Raw genomic sequence first — 17,337 nt, forward strand, 5'->3', positions numbered from 1 at the left:
GTGATAAAGAATACATCCAAGCAAATGAATAAAACAATATGTGTCCTGAAAAAACATCCTTAAAACAGTTCTTAAAATTACCCATTTTTTTCAGAAGGCATTATTATCATTTCCCTTTCTGGAAACTGAATTTACATATTTGTTTATTTATTTATTATTTGACATTGATTGAGTACCCACTCATTTTGTGCAATAAATGATATACTTTGTGAAGTACAAAGACCTAGGATCTCTCCTCAAGGAGCTTACAGTTTAGGTGAATAGATCATGCACATGCTTGACTGTAATTCAAAGTAACACAATGAGGGCCATTAAGAGATGTAGAAATAAAATGACTTCAATTGGATCTTAAAGAATTAATAAGATCTGCTAGGTATTTGGCACTGAGACTCAGAAGGAACAGCTGAGTAAAGTCAACAATAAAATAGCAAGAGAAACTGTGCTCAGAAATAAATAGAATAGTTTGCCTGGAAGTAGAATACAGAAAAGAGAATAATAACAATACAAGATTACAACTATATACTGAGGCCAACTTAAGGAAGACCATGAATGCCAGTATAACATATATACTTTATTTTATAGGAAATGAAGAACAGCTGATTGTTTAGCGAGAGAAATGCTTGATTATGTGTTTAGTGAGAGAAATGCTTGATTATGTGTTTTTAGTGAGAGAAATGCTTGATTATGTGTTTTTATAGAATTAAAATGGCAAAATGGGCTATAGAGAAGTAATTTAAAGAGGAAGAGATCAAATAAGTTACAAAGTTTCACAGACACCTGAGATGGTAATTAGGAAGTCAACTGTTAAGTGAATAAAGGAGAATAGATGTGTTAAATATTATGGATGTAAAATGGATTTAGAAATGAATCCGACATATACATGAAGGAAACGGAGATTCTGAACTTGGATACATATGTGATGAACTCCTATAAATGCTATCTGACAAGTGAAAAGAGATACAAGTATAAGGGTAAAGATAATAAAATCATTCAAGGCACGTTATGTATGTAAATATATCCAGTTTACAGATGGTAATGTTGGACTCAAACTGGGATGGTAATAGAGGGAATAGAAGGCTAGAAAAAGAATTCTGTGAGTTCCTCTGAGCTCACTTTAGTTTCAGGAAGTGTTTTCTAATGATTTAAATTTTACAGAACTTTTTGATGTTCAAAGGGTTTGCCCCAACTACTCATGTACTTGTAAGTGTCACTTCATTTTTTATCTTTTGCACTGCCCTAGCCAATAAGAAACACTTTATATATTATACTTACTACATGAAACTCATGAGTTAAGTATAATTATTACCATTATTTTATAATTGAGGAAATCAAGTCACAGAATAAGTAACTTGATCATGGTTATGCAGCTAGTAAAAGGCAGATCTAGAATTCCTAATCAAGGTCCTCAGCTTACTGTTACATCCCACCATAGATCTTGAGCCTCCCCTAACCAAGATTTTCAGGAGTCATTCACAACCTGAAATTAGTCTCATGGCTCTAAACTTGTTATTAGGTGTATGGAGTGTGGCTCACTTGGTTTTCACCTGTCTACTGAGCTTTCGTTTTCACCATTAGCCCTATATTTATTTTACTGAGTGAGTTTCAATTTACTTTGCTGGTTTGGTGGCCCTTCCCCATTCTCTTGGTTGGAATCTCACTTATCCTGGTATACATTTTGCTGGCTCCTTCCACAACAGATTGGATATTGGTCTACATAATTCCATCTAAAGCCTGGAATTTCCTTCAACCCAGTTTAATTGTGCTAGAAGTACAGTTGTATAACTCATTTCACTTTGCCTAGAGATTCTCTACCCTGGTCACCAGATATAATCCTATTAAAATAGATAACCAACAAGGAGTTACTGTATAGCACAGGGCACTCTGCTCAATATTCTATAAAAACCTAAATAGGAAAAGAATTTGAAACAGAACAGATACATTCATGTGTATAACTGAATCACTTTGCTGTACAACTGAAACTAATACAACATTGTTAATCAACTATGCTCCAATATAAAATAAAAATTTTTTAAAAAGACAGCTGACTAAAAAAGAGCTGAGTTGCCACCTCCTCCCTGGAGGCCAGATCTTAACTCTGAATAGCTTTATTAGTGCTTATTCATCAGTTCCCCAGGCCTACTGATGAGTACACTTCATCTTGCATTATACTGGACTTGACATAATAAAGCTGATACAGTCAGGAGGATGTTTAATGGTCTTATCCAAGAAATGCCATGATGGGCATGTTTCTGCCCAATGAGGGTAATATTTTTCAGCTCAGATACCAAATAATAAGTACATTTTTCTCTCAAAGAAGTGTTCTCATTAGTCTCCCACTGCTACAGCACAGAACAGAATGCAAAGATAGATGAGTGACAGAGCCATCGGATAGTGTGAGAAGATAATGTAGCTTAGTAGAAGAGCAGTGGACTTTGAAACTTGTTTTATGACCCTATGAAAGAGTATTTTACAGTCAGTTTACTTGAATGTAAAAGGAAAATAACAACTATTTTGTAGGTTTTTTGGTGAGATTTAACTGAGATAATTCTTATAAAATACCAATTATTGTTTCTAGAGATTTATGGAGTCTAAATAAATGGCAGCCTTCATCATCATCACTTTAATTATTAAGCAGAGGTTCAGCTCATGAAAAGAGGTGCTATTTCTTAGTAATAAGAACAATCATCTGACAATTTCAAGACCATTTGGAAAGGAAACAACTTTCAATATGAGATGATAATCATTAAATTTAAAGTTCACTTGAGCAATTCTAAATTCAGAGATGCAGAAAAAAAAGAAAAGAAAAAGGAAAAAAGTGACAAGCTGGCATAGAAAATATTTTTTCATTACAGAAAAAAATAACATGTGACACAGTGAAGAATTCCTGTATAACTTGAATAATGAAATGCTGAGAGAAATCTAGCCTGCAATAGTAAACACACACATTAAAAAAAAAAAAAACCCACAAGCTGTTTAGTGAGGAGAATTGAAACTTAATACCAGAACCTTAGTATACTATATTTTAGTTGATATTATTATGCTTTAGATGCATTTATCATTAGCTACATGCACTTTTCATTTTCTGGTGTGGATTGTTTTCTTTATTATTTGCAATAATTGTCTTCATGAAGTGTATAGGTTGTTGTATAGACAGTGTGGACTGTATTTGCTCATTCTAGTTAAGATTTTCATGCTCTGACTGAACAATCTAGATGGCTGTACCCTTGTAGAGTGGGAATGCTATTGTTAATTGTTAATCAGGTGAGTCTTTGGAAGACACTTTCATGGTGTCCATAACATTGAGTCACCAGCTGCTGTTTTTAAAAAGAGTGATGAGACCTCTTTTAACTTATGAAAAGTATATCAGTAAATATAGGTTAGGTTAACCTGCAGTAACAAGCAAACCCCAAACTGTATTGGCATATGACTGCAAAAGTAGGTTCATTTCTTGCCTACATTACATGTGGCTTGAGAAGAAGCAATAGCTCTGCTCCATGTCATCTTCACTCTAAGATCCTAGCTAATATTACCTATCACCATAATAGATAAGGAAAAGGGGTTTTAGTTAACCATGCACTGGTTTTTACATCTTTTCAGACTCTAACATTTCACTGGCCAAAGTAAGTCATGTGACCTAGCCTGACATCGTTGGAAATAGGATGTATAATACAATGCTGATTTTTTAACAATAATACAGTGTATCACAGGAAGTCATGTTAGCTTTTGTTCCACTGAGGTGTATATTTTAAAATTATTTTTCCAAGTTATACTCAGTCTCCTATTTTCTCATATTCCTATAAATGTGTAACATTTTAATTTATTTTTCTTTTAGGTATACAGATGACAACCACAACCTAAAGTAAACATTATTTTTCATATTAAATGATGCTATTTGTGTCGATATTACTTGACTTTTTAGGAAGCCGAGAAGCACAGAAGTTGAAGAACAATGTCTAATTAATACTAGGTTTTCTGTGCATCACAAGTCATGTGTGGGCCATCTATGGGTCAGATTTTTATTATTTTTAAAAACTTGATAATTTTACCATATATCTTTAGAAGGGTAGCTGTCATAACTCATTAGAAGACAAGAAAGTAATTTCAAGAAAGTAAAAAAGAGATGGTGTTTCTGAGTCTTATTAAAAATAAAGTCACTAAATAAAAAGCACACACACAAGCAATTTAACAATGGAATTCAATGTTAAAATTAAGCAACAAAAGATGCTTACTTTTAGGAACTTAAATATTTTCCAGTATAACTGGACACTTTGATTAAGTCAGACCTAACTCCCTGACATGCCTCCTGGGTCTTATGTGGAAACTTCTCATTTTATGAGACATGTTCCTAGAGGTAATACCAGGAAAGAAAGAGGTAAAATATGGGAAATTATGTCACTAAGGAATAATATTAAATTGGACTTCCCTCTCAGTCTTCTAAGTCTGCAGTTCATTTTGTATTTAGAGTGAGTTTTGGTGAGGGGTGTTTTGTACAGGATAGGGAAAGTATAATGGAGTAAGGAATTTGTGGGTTCATATGGTAAACTCTTATTTCCCTACTTATTAGCGTCAAATAACTGAATATTGCTCATCCATATAAACGAGTCTAAAATCAATGGGGATTGATTAATTGATTATAGGTCAAATGAATTACTCAGGACACACACACACACACACACACACACACACACACAGAGCTCTTTTAATAAAGATAGCATAGAGCTGTGCTCTTCAAACCATCCTTACAGGCCAAATCTGGTCTTCCATTTGTTTTAGTATGGTACCAAACTAAGAATGATTTTTATATTTTTAATGGTTAAACAAGTTACAGAAGAAACATTTTTCATGGAATTTTGTGAAATTCAAATTTTGGTGTCCACAAATAAAGTTTTATTACCACCACCACACTTCCTTCTCTCTGAACTGTCTATGGCTGCATTGACAAATACTGTATAGCCCACAAAGTTTAAAATATTTACTTTGTGGCCCTTGACAGAAAAAAGGTTGCTGATTTCTGTCTTAGATTATTCTGACATTAAAATTGCTAAAAACCATGCTCCAATAATCAAGGTATAAACCCTATAGTACAGAAACATTTTTAGTAAACAAAGTTTTCACTGTGTGTGTACACATGTATGTGTGTGTGATTGGATGTGTGTGCTTGTGTCTGTATTTTAGGCAGTGCATATAATATGGACCAAGAAATATTTTATGTGGTTGACTCATCCCATGTAAAAGCCCATTAGATAGCATAGAAGAATCTGAAAACTTCACAACTTTTCTTTTTCTGCTTGCATTGCTATAATTTTTGGCCTGAAAGTGGTTCCATGATTGAGGTTGATTCTGAGACCTTAAGGTTATTTCACTGTAAGTGTGGTTTCCCAACTTCACTTTTAAGATTCTATTTCATTTATAGAATAAAATCACATTGTAGTGTTTCCTTCTAGTTTCACAACAGATCCCATGATTTTAATATTCTACTACTTTTAGAACTAATTTGGGAAGAGATTCCTCATCTTAAACATTTGGAAACAAGTGCATTCTTTAAGATTTCACTTTAAAAAATACAACGTTATATAATCATTTGTAGTTAGTTTTCCTTGACTAATTGTGCCTTCTACCACTAAATGAGAAATGTTACTTAAGTTAATGATTATGTTAGAAATTTTGGAACATGAACAATTTAAATGTTTGTTTTCTTATGTTTAAGGCAGATTCCTTATACCATTTATTTTGGAAAATTCCCCATTATTTTCTGAAATTCACCATGTTTAGTTATCATTACCTTCATACTGACAGTTAATAAATAGTGTTTGTATTGTCTTTTTCTTAATAGTTTCCCATTTTTTCTAGCACCATCTTTCTTCCATGAACATCAAGTGTCATAGTTTTGTGAAGAAGTTTCATATGTTCCTTCTTGAATCTGGTGTAATAAAATGTCAAGTTCCATGAATCTAAATAAAATTAGCATAGTATAATAGGGAGAAGATAAAGTAAGCTAATCAAATACATAAGTATTTAACAGTTTTGCCTGTATTCCAGCATGCTATTATAGGGTTTCAGGGGAGGATGCCATAACATAATTATAGACGTATATCCTTCTTGTTTATATATATTGGAGATATATACTTCATTCTAGCCTCTTCGCCCTTGGTTATCTGTAGCTTCCCAATCCAACAGTGAGAAACCTGTCCCCATCATCCAGTATTTACTTATTAGTTCAATTCCTGTATTCAGGTGAAGGGTGGCAACTTTATCAAGCAGAGTCCTCCTTTTAAGCTTTCTGCTATTAATTTTTAATTTAATTCCATGATTTCCACTCTTTTAAATTTCTGGAGGTGTGTTTTATACTCAGATTATGGTTTATTTTGGTGAATGTTTCATTGAGAAGAATGTTGTTGTCTGGAATGTTCTATAAATGTCAATTAGAACAAGTTGATTGATTTTGCTGCTCATATAAACTTCATCCTTACTGGTTTCCTGTCTGCTTGATCTATCAACTACTGAAAGAAGAGTGTTGGAATATCCAACTATAATAGTGCATTTGTCCATTTCCTTTTTCAGTTAGTTCTACCAGTTTTTGCTTCAAGTATTTTGATACTCTGTACACACACATTTAGGATTATGTCTTCTTAGAGAATTGGCCCCTTTATCATTAATGCCCCTTTTTATCCCCATAATTTCCCTTGTTTTGAAGTCTGCTTTGTCTGAAATGAATATAGCTACCTCAGATTTCTTTTGATTAGAATTAGAAATGTATATATTTCCTATTCTTTACTTTTAACCTCTCTGAATCTATATATTTAAACCAGGTTTCTTGTTAACCATATAATTGGGTCATGCTTTTTATGCATGCTAACAGTCTCTGTCTCTTAATTTGTATATTTACATCATTCATGTTTAAAATGATTATTCATATAGATGAATTAATATTTTCCATTTTTGCAACTGTTTTCTATTTGTTGCATTTGTTCTCTTTCCCCCTCTATCTCTTTGCTTTCTTTGGCTTTAATTTCACATTTTGTAAAATTCTCTGCTATCTCCTCTCGGGATATCAATTATACTTATTTTTAAATTTGAGTGGTTGTCCTAAAGTTTGCAGTATAATGTTTAATTTATATTAACCCACAAATAGTATACCAATTCATGTGTAATGCAGGTAACATATCGATATAACAGAGTATTCCTAATTTTCCCTTCCCATCCTCTATGACATTGTGTCACTTGTTTCACTTAGCCATATGCTGTAATCACTCAATATACTGTTACTAATATAAACAGTTATCTTTTAGATAAATTGAAAATAATAAAAATAAAATATTTTACTTTACCTTTATGTATTCCTTCTCTGAAACTCTTTCTTCTTTAAGTAGATAAGTATTCGTGAAGAATTTCTTTTAACATTTCTTGCATTGTGAATCTGCTGTATTGAATTCCCTCAGTTTTGATTTGTTAAAGACATTTTTATCTTTCATTGTTAAAGAAAAAATTTTTTCTAAATATATAGTTCTAGGTTGTTATTTTTCCTTTCAGCACTGTAAGTATTTAACTCCACTGTCAGCTTGCTTACATTGTTTCTTATGAAAAGTCCATTGTAATTCTTATCCTTGTTTCTCCTAGAGAGTATTCTTTTTTCTCTTGGTTCCTTCTCTAGATTTTCTCTGTTTTTGGTTTTCTGTTTCTGTTTTGGTTTTCTGAATATGACATACTAAGGTGTAGTTTTTTTGCATTGATTCCACTTCTTGTTCTTTGAGCTTCCTGGAACTATGGCTTGGTGTATGCCATTAATTTGGAATTTTTTAGCCATTATTACTTAAAGCACTTTTTCTGTTCTTTTTTTTCTCCTCCTTGTATACTAATTACACATGTTACATCTTTTGAAATTGTCCCAAAGATCTTAAATGTTTTCTTCTGTTTTGTGTTTTGATATGTTTTTAAATAATTATTTTTGTTCTCTTTATTTTTCATTTGGGAAGTTTCTATTGATGTAAGTTGAAGCAAACTGATTCTTTCCCAGGACATTTCTAATCTGATAAGACTATCAAAAGCAGTCTTCATCTGTGTTACAGTGCTTTTGATAACTAACATTTTAAAAATTCTTTATTAGATTTTTCTGTCTCTCTGCTTACATTACTTATGATTTCTTTCACTATGTCAACTTTTTGTTATTAGAGTCCTTAATTTATTAATCATAGTTATTTTAAATACCCTGTTTATTAATTCCAAAATCTATGCAATTCCTAGGCTGCTTCTATGCTTCCTTTGTATTTTCTGTTTTTTCCCCTTGCCTTTTGAAATCCCTTGTAATTTTGTTGTTGTTGAAAGCCAGCCATGTATTAAATAATAGGATATGAGATAAATAGGTACTTAGTGTGAGGATTAATTTTAGCCTAGTTGGGAGCAAACATGAAAGTTTTCTGTAGCTGTAAGTTCCAGAGGCTTCAGATTCATCTAGTGTTCTTATTTTTATCTCACTCTTGTTTTTGGTCTTCCTGAATACCACTTCTTAGAGAGAATCTGCATCTTGCAGCTTTATCAGCTATAATCCATTGTATTACACTGGAATACTTTTGGTGTGAGGGACAGGTGTGTGGGGGTCTGATTATATGTAATTTTTTTAGAGGTTCTGTGTTTCTGGGCTGTGACTTTCATAAGTATTTCTTCAATTGGAAGGATTTTTCCTTCTTAGGTGAAATAGAAAGGCTAAAATAGGATATAGTGTGTGGAAAGACCTACCCTCAGTTGGGATAAGGCTCTGGTAAAGTCTTCTTTCCTTGAGAGTAGAGTTTTGATAAGGAATAATCTCTAACCATATTGTACAATAATTAGTCCTCTTCCCTTGCCAGAGGCAAGAGAATGTCTTTCTTGAATTTTCTCTGTGAGAATCTTGGGGGGTTTCTGGTGGTAAAATTGATAATAGTGTATCCCGCTCAACACTGTAGCCTCCAATAGTTTCTCATTCTCAAGCTAGTCCACACTCAGACTCCAGCAAATTGTCAAAATTATCATTTAAATGTTCATAATATTTTATGGTTCTAGTGACTTTGTTCCAGTTGGCCATGTATGGCTGCTATGTTCTTGATTTAAATCTCTCCAGATTTGGGTGTTTGTTTGCCTTGTAATCTCAGTTCTCTAATGGGTCCAAGAAAAGTTGATTTTCAGTTTGTCCACCCTTTCTTGTTATGGTGGTTGTACAGAAAAGAGTGTAACTTACATGGTTTTTACACATCAATAGTAAAAAAAAAAAAAAAAAAGTATCCTTACTCCATTTGTGCCAGGTGGGGAAGGCATGGATACATCTTTCTTTCATAGATCTCAAGCTCAAATATCACATATTTAAAATTGTCTTTCTATATAAAATATACACCTTCTAAGATTACTCTGTAGAATATCACTTCATTTAACAATTTAAAACTTTTTAATTTGTAAGTTTAGTCTAATTGATAGGAACAGTCTGATCCTGATCCCCAAGATGATGTTTGAAATGACAAAGACTCAGAAAAGGCATTACCAGATATGGAATTTACATGATTAAGAAATAAACATTTATTGTATAAAGCTACTAACTTGTTTTTAAAAAGACAACTCCTGTATGCTTAAATGTATATGGTCTATCCTTCTCAGAAACATCAACCTGCTTCTAACTGAGGGAATAGACTACAATCCAATTCAAATAGATGATTTATAACATACGTTTTTGACTTAAATAGCTGTCAATAATATAATTAGTTTTCACCAAAAGAAGAGAATCAGGCATTTAATGGCTTTTGTTTGATGGATAATAGGAGAAAAAGAGACTAGATCTTAGCAAAATTTGGTCAACCTCGAGTCTACATGAGGGTAGATGTCAGATGTACAGAAGAGAAAAGGTGAGAAAGGACTTGTATGAATATGGTTGACCATTACCAATATCCTATGGAATCCATGTTGATTTGCTCTTTATAGTCCTATATGGCAAATGAAAAGATTTTTTAATATATGAACTTGTTTGTAGGTAGGATGAAAAATCAAAGATTAGCTGTATAACCCAGATAATGACTCCTAACTCTGTAATTATGGAAGTAATCAAAGATTAATATTTCCTTCATGAAAAATGGAGATGGAAAGAACACGTTAGTATAAATCTTGTGTATAAACCAACAGGAGTTCAACAGTTTTATAAAGCAATTTAAAATAAAATATTTCTCAGCTTGGATTTACATTATATAGGCAGTGTAACTATAAAGTTGGCAGTTCTCTTATTACAAATGTAACTTTACCATGGTTCATTGAAACACTTTCCTACTTCTAAACCTGAACCTCATCTTAAAAATAAATTAACATCTTGGCTTGCAATACTGTATTTTACATCTTGTACTTTAGAAGCACTGTAATATCTTTCATTACTCCCCAAACACTATAGACAGCTAAATTTATGTTTATTATATTTCATTTAATCATTAATATAAGCTGCAGCAGCCAAAGACCTCATTTGGATTATCAGCAATTACCTTAAACACCATAGATGGGATAACAGAAACTTAAAGTTTTCCCTTTGTGACCCTTTTAAAATCAAAGCACCAGTGTTGACAGTCTGAGACTTGCCACTTCAAAAGACAACATAGACAATTAGAGTAAAATTACCCAAGTGCTCTGGTTTTCCACCACCTCTTTTGGAACAAATTTTGATGACAAATCTAGCACAGTGGTTAGGAACATGGATTTCAGGGTTAGCTAGAACTTGAGCTGAAACCCTGATCCTGCTATCCTCTTTTAACCTCAGTTTCTTTTTCCCTAATATAGAGACAGTAATAGTACTTACCTGACAAAAATATACTGAAAAAGATAATGTTATCTCTGTGTTAGTATTGAGACTTGAACAGAGTAATCATTCAAAAACCGTTACATTATTTGAAGGATATTCTTTTAGCCTGCAGCTCTAAAATCTGTGATTTTCTTGTACTCTGAGGTCATAGAAAAGCAAAATTGGATTGATTAAATTATTCAGGAAAATGTTACCTTGTAAGTTGATTAAATTTTATTCTCTGACATTTTATCACCCTATTGGTATATGTACTTGTGTGTATGTATGTGGGTTTACATTTTGGGAGGGAGTAAAGGCTGTTAGTGTGAATTAAATTTATGACTATATTATCTTACCAACTGGTGAGGTTTTTATTCTTCAAGGAAAAAAAAATGCATTGGGGCCTCCAAAGTGGCACAGTGGTTAAGAATCTGCCTGCCAATGCAGGGGACACGTGTTCAAGCCCTGGTCTGGGAAGATCCCACAAGCAGTGGAGCAACTAAGCCTGTACACCACAACTACTGAGCCTGTGCTCTAGAGCCCGTGAGCCAAAACTACTGAGCCCGTGCACCACAACTACTGAAGCCCATGCGCCTAGAGCCCATGCTCTGAAACAAAGAGAAGCCACCACAATGAGAAGCTCGCACACAGCAATTAAGAAAGCCCCCGCTTGCTGCAACTAGAGAAAGCCTGCGTGCAGCAATGAAGACCCAACACAGCCAAAAATAAAATAAATATATTTATTTTTTTAAAAAAGAAAAAATACAACTTCCTTAATTTGGCATTCAAGATCCTGTATTCTGAGCTTCATTGCCCATGATAAAAGAGTGAGTGGGAAAAGTTTTTACAGTTCCCATTGCTGCAGTTGGTCCCAAGGCAACAATAGATATTCATCATCTCTCCTCTACTAAATATTCTGAATTCCCCTCACCCTGCCTTATACTTTTACTGATCTAGCTTGCTTTTCCCGTAAGTTTTAAAATAATTAACTTCCTACCAAGTGACTGGTTGGTCTCATTAAGGGATGGTACCCTATTAGGTACTCACTGTTGGTCTCTGCTACTTATCTGGTTTAGTGGAAGGGAATGCAAACAACTGAGTTTATGCATAACTACCATTCCTGTCACTGTGAATACTCTGTTCATGAGCCCTTTGTGCAAGCACCTCCATGGTTAAGGACAGAAACTGGCTGACATACACTGGTTGAATCCTTTTATCCAGTGGTTGTCCAACATCTCTTCTGCAGTGGGCACTTTCTAGGGGGCATTGATGTAAGACTCAAAGATCTATACACTTAGTTCCCACTCCTATAGGTTCCCATCTCTAAATATTCTATCGCCTTCTTCTGTACTCTGCCAATGTGATTCTGGCATGTTGAACTTACTTATTGTAGGCCATCTTTGTCTCTAAGCTTTAAGGAGTCATTACAGGTCCTTGTGAGAATACTGAATTCTGAATCACAGGAGGTTGCCCTATTTTTAATAAATCTCCCTTGTCTTGCCTTATATTCTGCACTGCTCTCAGTGGAACACTGTAGGAATAGTCTCATAAATACCCTGTCATTACATAATATAAGGGTTCTTCAGGTTTTTGGTGAATAATCCATACCAGGGACAGACTTTCTCCATTTATGCCAGGACAAGGTTTGATCCCAGTTATTGAATCTAGAATTACTGGGATAGGGCAGTAGGGCAAGTACAGAACTTGAGGAGGGCAAACATCCTGTCAGGCATTGACCTCACATGAGACCTTTGAACAGTGTCCAGGCACAGTGTCCTTTGAACAGTGTCCAGGCACAGTGTCCAGGCACAGACCTTTGAACAGTGTCCAGGCACAGTGTCCAGGGACAGACTTTCTCCATTTATGCCAGGACAAGGCTTGATCCCAGTTATTGAATCTAGAATTACTGGGATAGGGCAGTAGGGCAAGTACAGAACTTGAGGAGGGCAAACATCCTCTGTCAAGCATTGACCTCACATGAGACCTTTGAACAGTGTCCAGGCAAGGGGAGCAATGTTTTCCTCTGGCAATGATGAGAGATATAGGGGTTGAAAATTCTCAAGCACATTTACCCATTCAATGGCTCATCCAGGGTCTTGATGTCTCATTCTTCCCTATAATAGCCCTGACTTTGGCATAGAAGATTTTCTGGGGCTGTGAATTGATATTTGTTTGTAGATACACCTCTCTTGTGATCAAATGGTGGCCCTAATTGTCAGTACATTCTGCACTTCAGCTGCAGAAGAGAATCCCAAACACTGCTATGAAGTCTTTCTGCTTTTACAGTCCTGAGTTGATAGTTGGCTGACCTAAGACTGTCATTCTCTTTCTTCAAGACTTTTATTTCAGTTATAAAAAGTCAATATGCTCCGCAATTCTTTTTTTTGCGGTACGTGGGCCTCTCACTGTTGTGGCCTCTCCCGTTGCGGAGCACAGGCTCTGGATGCACAGGCTCAGCGGCCATGGCTCATGGGCCCAGCCACTCCGCGGCATGTGTGATCCTCCCAGACCGGGGCATGAACCTGTGTCCCCTGCATCAGCAGGCGGACTCTCAACCACTGCACCACCAGGGAAGCCCATGCTCTGCTATTCTTATATTTATCCCCATATCTTTAAAGTTCTAGAACATTGGCTCTTAAATTTTATACCACTTTAAAATCACTTGCAGAGCTTTTTGAAACACAGATTTGGGGACACCCCTGATCCCTGAGTTTCTGATTCAGTAAGTCTGGGAATTGGCACAAGAATTGGCATTTTTACCAAGTTTCCACATGATGTTAATGCTGGTGGTCCAGAGACAACTTTTTGGGAACCAGTGTTCTAGAGAGCTATTGAAAGCCAGAACTATCTCTTCCATTTCACATCTCAATCCATCATAGATGAGAATCTATGTAATTGTGTTGCTGCATCATACCTGAATTATGACTTTCCAGTTTTAATTTGGATTCACCCAAAAGCAGACTCTGCACAAAGATTTGGGTGCAAGTAATTTATTTGGGAGATGTATAGGTCTGAGTCAGTTAGGATACAGGACTCACACAGAAATTTAAATATGGAAGTCTTTATATAAAGAAGTATTAACTATAAAATGAGATTGGAGTAACAGAGGTTAGCTAAACCTAAGGAGAAAAGAGAACTCTATAGAATGTAGAAATAGCAGCTATAAGGAACAACCACTATCCCAAGTGCTGAGATGGAGTGCTAAAGGAAGGTCCTCTAGTAGAGGGCCTCCACTTCTCCACCACATGTGCACACACATACACACACACCTCCATCTTCAGGGCTAAGATCCAGACCTGGTTGAAGAGGATGTACCTCTGGCTCAGTGAGTTTAACTGAGGCAGTGAAGATGCCTAAGGGGTTCTAAGGGGAGCCACCCACAGGAAGATGTTATGCAAATGTCACTTCACTTCAAAGCTGCTCTAGGTAATGCCATGAAAAATCATTTTTGGGAGGTACTGTGCTGGAGGAATTTTGCTGCCAAACCACCTGAGAGGTGTGCCCGGAGAAGCTGTTCATGGAGTGCTGACTGCCAGGTGCCCTTCATATGCTGTTGTAGCTAACGTAAAGGAGGACACTGAAATCAGGAGAAACTCCCTTCCTCTCCAGGATGTTTCTCCAGCATCCTCTACTGAAACAGCTTAATATTGTGCCAACTGGCAGAAGAGAAATTCTATAGAGCTTAACTCCATTATCCCAGAGCAGGAAACAAAGTGTAGATTTAAAGCAAATGAATTAATAACTGGCATAGGAAGCAAAATGTAGGAGTGAGGAAGTTAGACAGTAAAAAAAGAAGGTTCATAAAATTTAATTCATGAGCAGATTACTCTTTTAGGAAGCTAGAGTCCCTACCCACTGGGGATCATCTGATAGAATTTCTGGAACACAAATCAGAGTAATCCCATAGAAGGAGAAGCTGGGGTTCCCACTCACAAATTCCCCTTCTTCATTAGTTGGGGTAACTCCTAGGGTTGTTCCTTGGCTTGCACTTCTGGTCGACTCACGCAAGCCAAGGTCAGACCTGACCTGAGGCAGAGAGAATCAGGAAGTGGTAGGTTTATGTGGAAATTTTGTGAGATCACTACTTGGCTAGGCCATTGGATGTAGGCGGGCACAGCATGAACAGCATTCACTGTACTATCATGAAGTCCTAATAAACTAGGATCTAGTTCACACACAGCTAGAATAAAGTGGAAAACAAAAGAAATATATCCCCAGAATTCATGTTAAATAAAATTGTCTAGACATTTCAAAAGGTTTGTATAAATTCTACTAGTTTTGTCCAAGTTCTAAGACATTCTGATAATGATAGTTAACACTTAGTGAATACTTACCATGTTCCAGGCATTGTCCCAACTGATTTTTTTAACTTTTTATTTTATATTGGAGTAGAGTTGATTAACAATGTTGTGTTAGTTTCAGGTGTATAGCATCATTCCAACTGATTTGCTTACTTCGTCTCTTGTTCATAGTAAAAAGAAAAAGTTAGATACTATTATTATTATTAAGTTACAGCTAAGGAAACCTTCGTTTAGAATGTTTGACTTAAGTGCCTAAGTCTCCAAATACAGAAATTGCTGAAGTCTTCTTACCTTTGGTTCTTAGATTCCTAATCCCACACTCCTAATCCCTGGACCATGCTGTATTTGTGTTGCTTTGTACATTGTACTTGCTCAGATAATGTTAATCAATAATGATGGCCTTCAAAACAAGAACTCTGGAATTCAGTTATCTAAGACATATCAAGCGACATTCTCAGGTACTATTAAAACCTGTCAAATTTGTCTCCTTGCTTCCCATCTCTTCAAATTCAAACCATTCTGTACACTGTCAACTTCTCAATATTTCTGAAATACTTGCTTCTTTATATCATCTCTCTGATACAAATCAATGTATTCTGACTAAATCTTGTTAATCTATTCTAATTCAAAATATCCCTTTCATCGAGCTAATCCTTATAGTACTCTTTTATTTCTAGCTAAGTACATACTTATTTATATTATTGTTTTTTATATTAATATTTTAATGTTAATGCTATATTTTATGCTATGTCCCTTTTCATACACAAGATAATAAACTCAATGAAGTCAGGAGTTAGATATTATGAATCACTCATATTTGCTCCAGTGCCTACCATTGTTGAATCCATGTTAATTCAGTAAGGACTGTTTGAATAGGCATTGTTAAAAGTAGGAATAGCAACAACAATCCATGCAGTTTTTGTTCGTAAAGAGAATTAATGAGAAAAATCCCATTATCCTAATTCAGAGTGTTCCATTTAATCAAGGTTCTACTGTACTATTTTCCTTCTCTTTTCTGAGTAATTAAAGCCCTCCCAAGCAGATTAAGTACACAGAGATATAGCTTTCCTTAATTTTATTCTCCCTTTTAAAATCAACCAGCATTAAGAAGAGATGCTCTTATCTCCCAGTCAGAATTTGTTTCTTCCTCCTCCAAACAACTCTTGTAGCCTTTAGTTTATAACAGCTCAGTGAATACCACAGAACATAGGTTACCTTGTATTAGTCATGTATGTACTTATTCATGTTTCTCACTAGGCTGTGAGATCCTGGAGTTCAGGGACCCTGTGATTTTAATTTTGAATCTACAAGCATACCTAGCAGAGGGAATTGCACATAGGGACACTCAACAACTATATGATGAGTACAGTTTGATTTACTGATATCTGGAAGTATATCTAACAAATAAGGGTAACTGTATATGGCAAGCAAATCTGTGGATATTTTCACATACCCTACTATTCTTAACTCCTCGTCAGTATAAGATGTAACTGTAAAACTTGTATTTTACAAATGGGGAAACAGTCTTACAGAGGGTGAAAGTGGGAATATTAAAGCTCCAAATACACATTGTGGCTTCCATCATATGTTTTATATAAGCATTCCATTTTTTACTAATTGCACCAAATGCTCAACACCATCCTGTAATTGAGTATTCTATTCCTATAAGGTGAATAAAATGAGGCTCAAGGAGGTTAAGGAATTTATCCAAGGTGAGACAATGCAGCTAGAACCGAAACTCAAGTGTTTCTGACTTCTAGGACCACGCTCATCCCATGGTTACACACTGCTGTGTCTAAGACACAAAGAAATAAAAGGCAAGATTCCTGACCTCCGGAAATTTACAGTTGTATTTATGAAAAGATTCTGAAGGCCAGTAGAGTTAGGAAGAGGCAGCTTAGGTGATTTTTTCTTTTTTTTTTTCCTGTAAAACACTCCCTCATCCCAACGGTCATAATGATTTTTGAGTAAAGGTCTCAGGTCGTAGCGTGCATAGTGATTACCCAAAGAGCTAATTAAAAAGGCAGATTCCTAAGCTGCATCCTCCTGGTTTCTACCACCCTGGTTGATAGTGATGCATCAGGATCTTGTAGAAAGATTCTTTCAAAGAGACTTGAAATGACCATCACTGAGCTCTGAATCGAATGCACAGCCAGAAAAATGAGTGGATAAATTGCTTCCCACCTCTCCAGACTCAGATAAGAAGCAGAAGGAACAGAGCTCTCAGAAAAAAAAAAAAAAAAAAAAAAAAGAACA

Source organism: Grampus griseus (genome assembly GCF_964374135.1).
Source record: "Grampus griseus genome assembly, chromosome: 1".
Lineage (NCBI taxonomy): Eukaryota > Metazoa > Chordata > Mammalia > Artiodactyla > Delphinidae > Grampus > Grampus griseus.